Source organism: Xiphias gladius, chromosome 5, assembly GCF_016859285.1.
Source record: "Xiphias gladius isolate SHS-SW01 ecotype Sanya breed wild chromosome 5, ASM1685928v1, whole genome shotgun sequence".
NCBI classification, from domain to species: Eukaryota; Metazoa; Chordata; class Actinopteri; order Istiophoriformes; family Xiphiidae; genus Xiphias; species Xiphias gladius.
In genome coordinates this window covers 22,815,202-22,820,997 of record NC_053404.1, presented here as the reverse complement: position 1 = coordinate 22,820,997, position 5,796 = coordinate 22,815,202, and the positions used below count along the sequence as shown (strand labels likewise).

The 5,796-nt window shown below is 49.6% G+C and overlaps 1 protein-coding gene across 3 annotated transcripts in view; it reads left to right on the top strand.

Annotated features, from left to right (window-relative positions):
• The window catches only part of LOC120789870 (NACHT, LRR and PYD domains-containing protein 12-like), a 1,168,582-nt gene that overhangs the window by 242,236 nt on the left and 920,550 nt on the right, over positions 1–5,796 (top strand). The gene's annotated exons all lie outside the window — the stretch shown is intronic.

Here is a 5,796-nt window from a genome sequence, read left to right as displayed (position 1 = left end):
GTTGTGTTTTCTTTCATAGACGACAAAAAACAAATTTTAGCAGCTGCGACCAGTGAAGTTTGGAAAATGACTTAAATTATTACTCAAATATCATCAGCCAATCATTTGAGGTTTAATTGTCGGGTAAAATTAATGAAAAACTCCACGAGTGCTGAGTTCCACAGTGTTTCCTGGAAAACCCGGGATTCCGTAAGGCATCTTTTCAGGAATGGAAAAGTCCTGAAAATTGGAAAAAAAAACAAAAACAAAAAAAGACTAAAAAGTCCCGGAAGACGTCAGGTTGTCATGGAGGGACTGAGTCAGAGTCCTTGGAATGCTGCTTGTTCCACTCCCAGCCGGCTGTCATCTGCCTCTCTGCCATGAAGACCTGACTGACGGTCGTGCTTCCGGCAGGTTCCCCCATCTCTGCGGAGGACGTCTGAGGCTCTGTTACGGGGACCGCTGGGTTCCTCTTGCCCAGTTTATGTGTTTGGCCCTGATGTCCAACTCCAGGAAGTGTCCCGGTGGTTCCAGACTATTTCCATTTCACAGTTATTGAGATTATATACAGAGCTGTGTGTCTTTCTAAACTATGTCCCATCGGTTCGGTTTGCCACAGGTGGACTCCAGTCAGGTTCGAGACTCATCCCAAGGAAAATTAAAACAAGACCACAGTCTGGAGCCTCAACACCAAGCGAAGGGGTCTGAATGCTCGCTGAAGCCGCTGTAGACATCCAGCGTATACACTCGAGATATCTTCCAGAGCTTTGGCCCATATTCGTGACGCCGTGCGAGAACAGCCCCGGTCAGCGGCTCGTCGATCCGGGCACGTTTATCTGTAATCAATTGGCTGGTCGGTCCGCACGTGTGTCCGCACCGAGCTCTGTCTTCAAACGACGCCCCCTGACACCACCAACCAAGGGTGGCGGAGAGTGACCGGGTACGTTTCCTCAGGTACTGTACTTCAGCACCAGCTGCAACACTGAAGAGATGAAGACGTTAACGCACCCACATTTGTCATCCATTAGCGGAATGACTCTGCACAACCAGTCCTTTTAGTTTGGGTAACTAAGTCTTTTTTGACATTTTCTGACTTCTCTACTTTCCCTTGGGTGAAATGTTGAATGCAGGACTTCCGCTTGCCAACGGGGGAATTTTCACACTGTGGTATTTTTACCGAGGTAAAACATCGGAGTTGCACTGCCGCCGCTTACCGACCGGCCGAAAACGACTACACCTGTTCACCTGAAGGGAGACCCCTCACTTGTTTTATTCGTTTTTTAAAATTTCATTTCATTTTTAACCCAATTTCCTTTTTTTTTTTTGGGGGGGTGTGGATGACCTTCCCGCCAGTGCTGAAGTAAATGTAGTTAGGTGATTCCTTTGCTGCCTTTTTTTTATCCTGACCTTGTTATTGGGAAACGGGCGTCACCATTAGCAACAGTGCCCTGTGCTGTATACAGACTTCTCGCTGTGGAGGTGGGAATAGTAAATAGGAGGCCGCGATACACGTAGTTCACAAAAGCACATGTAAATTAGAACTAAATACGCCAGACAACACATGCGATGTGTCTGTTGTACACCCAGTGTGATATAATAATATATATATATAACAATAACACTTCAATACAGTGTATAGAATGAGAGAAATGGACTGGTTCAATGACAGCTAAGAGTAGACTGGTGTCCTGGGGTTGGGCTTCAGGGTGCAGTTTCACAGCCGATCCACCAGGGGGCGCCACTCGCCTGGAAATAAAAGTCAGAGCAGGTGCATGTAAACTTCATGCGAAGCAGCCCGAGTCGCTCGTCCCGTGGGGTCGGACATTTTGGGGGGAGCAGAGCCAGAGGTGAAGATGGGAAGTTATTTTTTTTGGGGACTTTTATCCAGGTCTATTTCTGCAGGAGTTTGACCGGACGAGTCACAACGACCTCTGAGTTTGATCTTAGACTGGGACGTGTAGATGCACTTTTCAGGACGTCGGATGCTTTCACCGTATTCAACGACAGCTGCTTCGATTGTGCCGCTTTCCTGGGGAACGAGATAAGCGGAGTCCACGCTCCTGTCGTGTCATTTCTGCCGACTTCCTGGTCAAGCCTTTGTGTCTTTTAAACTGCCCTTAGCCCACATGTCTGCGCCCGGGGGCCCGCCGTCTCAAAACCTGTGATGACGGCAAGGCAAACGTGGCAAAGGAACCCGACAGGAACGCGCGTTGGCCTGCATTCGACAGGCCACCGCAGCAACTAGCTGGATGGCGTCTGCATTTTGCTCAGCCGACCCGGCCCTCTGTTCAAAGTCACTTCAGAGGGCACGTAAGCCCTGGACCAAGACTCTTTAGCACTTTGAGAAGGAATTTCAGCCAGATTCGATTCTGGCCGTGGTGAAACCTTCCGGTCACTTTGACCTCGCCCCGCGCCGCTTTGAAGCATGAACAGGAAGCACAACGCTCCATCTCTCTGAGTTGTCAAATCTAACAATGCCGTCGCGAGGACGTCCGGCGCGGTCTGCAGAGGCCTTTTAGCTCTTATTTATTTACGAGGGACGTCGCCGAGCTCTTCTTCTCCTCTTTGGTCTGAAACGTGTCGGGGTCTGCGGCCTCCTCAGGGGACTAAACACAAGCCCCTGATGATTAAATCGCAGCTCGGCCCCCGGCCCGGAGCTGGCCTGAGCATGGAAATAAGATACAGAGACCAGCGTCTGCACGTGTCCCTGCTTCGACGAACAGCGCCGAGCTTTCACTCCAACCGGGAGACGAAAAGGGAGCAGGAAGAGACCGGAGGTTTTCGGCGGCGGAGACGAAACCATTCCCGGAGGTAAAACATCCATCTGTGCAGTGTCAGTGGAGAATCGAGGAACCGCTCACTGTGAGGATACATTTACGTGACGTAATGGAAGAAAAGTCCTGAGCGGTTTTAATCGAACGTCCGGGAAATTTCCTCAGAGGTCTCCGGGAAACCAATAACCCGGCAAACGAACTGTCGCCAGGAGCTTTCATGAGATAAAGTCTTATAATAACTAATTTCGTGCAACGTGACATTAAGCAGCAGACTGAGGCGACGTTTGAGGACAGTTCCGGTGTGATTTCCTGTTTTTTTTCTCAGCTCTGAACTGTTCGAGCTGGTGTCAATGAGGTCTGTGTTCATCGACACTTAATCTGTCTGTCTGCAGCTCAGCTTTTAGGCCATCGTGCCTGAGAAGTCCTTGAACTACTCAGGAGAGAAATGGAAATGGAAGACGCCTAGAGTTTCATGACAAGTGAGCAAAATAAATGGACCTCCATGAATCCGCGGACATGATCTCACTGACCTCTCAAGAACAGAAATCCGCAAAATGCCGTGGATGCGGCGGGTTGAGCGACGTGGTCCGGCAACGTGTTTTTCCAGCTGCTCCCGGTCGACCCCGAGGCGCTCCCAGGGGCCTCTCCAGCGTGTTCTGGATCTGCTCAGGGGGATCCCGATCAGATGCCTGAACCACCTCCACACTTCGAAACCCGCAATGGGGAAAGAACAGAGTCGGAGAGACACTCTCGGTGAAACTTCTTTAACTAACAGAAGGCTCTGAGGTGAAGCTGGGACGGAGCCGGACCGGAAATGCGCGGCAGAACCAAAACCAGGAGCTAAAAGAGGCCGGAGAGCTCGGCAGCGGAGCTGCAGAGATGGGGCACTTTGACGCTGAACAGTCATTTGATTCATAATTACTGTAAAAATATTTATTCCTGCAGCTCCAAGGTCACGGGGAACGAAAAGCCACGAGCTCATTTTGCTTTTAAAGGGATCTGCAGCTGCGGGACGCATTCCTTTCCCGTTGTGTGTCCATTTCATACAACATTTACGGGTTAAACATGTTTTTATTAATTTCTCAAGCTCTCGAGAAACACGTGAGAACCTCCAGCTGCTGAGACCGATCCCATAGTGCGTCTTTAGAGGAAGAAATGTAATATATTCCTGCACAATAGCGTTTTCAATCCGGGCGGAACATTTTGTGAGATTACAGTTTGGGGAATAATTACTCTGTCAGAATCCGATCACGTACGCCTCCGGTTCCTTTAAGGATCGGTAAGGAGAGACGAGCAGAGTGTTGTGGATGTGGTCTGTGCCGTGTCTGTCAGTCAGTGTGTGGCCTGTCGGGGGGTTGAACACATCCCTCAAATGAAATACTAGACAGGTGTCTGGAAAAACCGCGTCTGCCAGGTCTGCACTTTCAGCATCTGCTCATCCACCTCCCTTCCTCCTGTTCGTCTTTGACCCGTCAGTCACATCCGTCTGCTTTTTCTTTTCCTTTTCCTCGGGCTGCCTCCGCCTCCGCCCTCCGAGGTTTTTCTCCCGGTTTCTCCGCTTCTCTCAATCAGCACTGCTTCCTCCATATTTCACCTTCCTTGGCTCCTTTCTCCTCTTAGTCCAATTCAAAGTGTTTCCGTTGCACGGTCGGGTTTTTCAGGTTTTACCCTCAGACTCTTTGGAGCTTCGCGAGGTTTGTTGATCTCAGAAACTTTGGCCGCGAAAATGGCTTTAAGAACTCGCTGGTACGGGTTCGACAAGGAGCCTGGTTTCTATTCAGTAGACGGGATTTGGATTTTACTGTTCTTTAAACATCAGTGATTATCGACCGGGGGTGAACTCAGTTTTGTTGCTTGGCTGTGAAGTCTGGAGTCTGGAGTCAGTGACCAACCCTCTCTCCCATAAATTACATTTCTATCCTACTCGGCTGTTTTGTCGGATACATTTTGGAAGAAACGTAAACGCTAGCCGGATTAAAGCGTTAGGTTCTTGTTCTCAGAAGAAGAAGTTGTGTGAAGGTGGTCGGCCGGACGTTGGACGTACCAAGCTCGGGATTTTGACAGCAGAGATCTGGGCTCGCGTCCTGGGTCCTGCTAAGCCGGGGCTACCGAATCCCTCCGGTGCGGGATCGGGAAAAAGATCAGCAGCAGAACCGTCATTTGTCGGGTGCGGATGTCGTTTGACAAGAAAACGAAATATCAAATCGGTAAAAAAGTTGCAGATACACCGGTTATCAACGTTTCCTCATTGCGTTGATTGAAAATGAAATCTAGGCAGCGTGATGTCTCTTTTAAACCCAGTTCCTGGCAGGGTTGCGGTGGAGGAGCAATTCAAAGTCTTTACTGTGGACTACGTCTACATTACGTTGTCTAAATGTGACAATAACAAGTTGAGGTGAAGAGGATTTGCGTCCACGGTGAAACGCCTGAACGACGCGAGAACAGGTAAATCTCAGGCGGCCGGTTGGAATCGTCCGGATTTTATGACGGTGATTCCGTCTGATAAAAATCAGCATAAACGCAGGTTCCTGCCGGCGGCTCTGCTGTGCGTTCAGATAAATCCACGTTTGAGGTCAACAATCCCGGGGAAAGTTAGAGTCGGAGGCCCAGAGCTCAAGCTGGATTCGTAAATGTAGAAAAGGTCCAGCATTCGCATTGGGCAGTGGGCTCCGAGGGGCCGGGGGGGGGGCTAGGCTCAGATCCTACAGGTGGATGCTGGGGTGGAGGTGTTTTGCTTTGGGAGGAAGCAGTTAAATGTCACGGAATGTTCCTTTTTAACCTTTGGTTTCTGTCCTAAATGTTTGTTTCGTTAGACGGATTTTCTTTCTGGAACTTTTTAGAGATGGGAAGAGCTGCTGGATCGACCAGAGCAACAACGTAATTGGAATAAAACACTATTAAAGCATTGTGCTGGTTTTTTTTTCAGTATAACAGTCTCTCCCTCTCTCGCTCTCTCTCTATTTCTCTCTCCCTCTCCTGTGGTTCGGGTGTAACTGTAGATCGGCCAAGCGGAGGGGAGATTTCCCTCACACTGTCAGGGAGC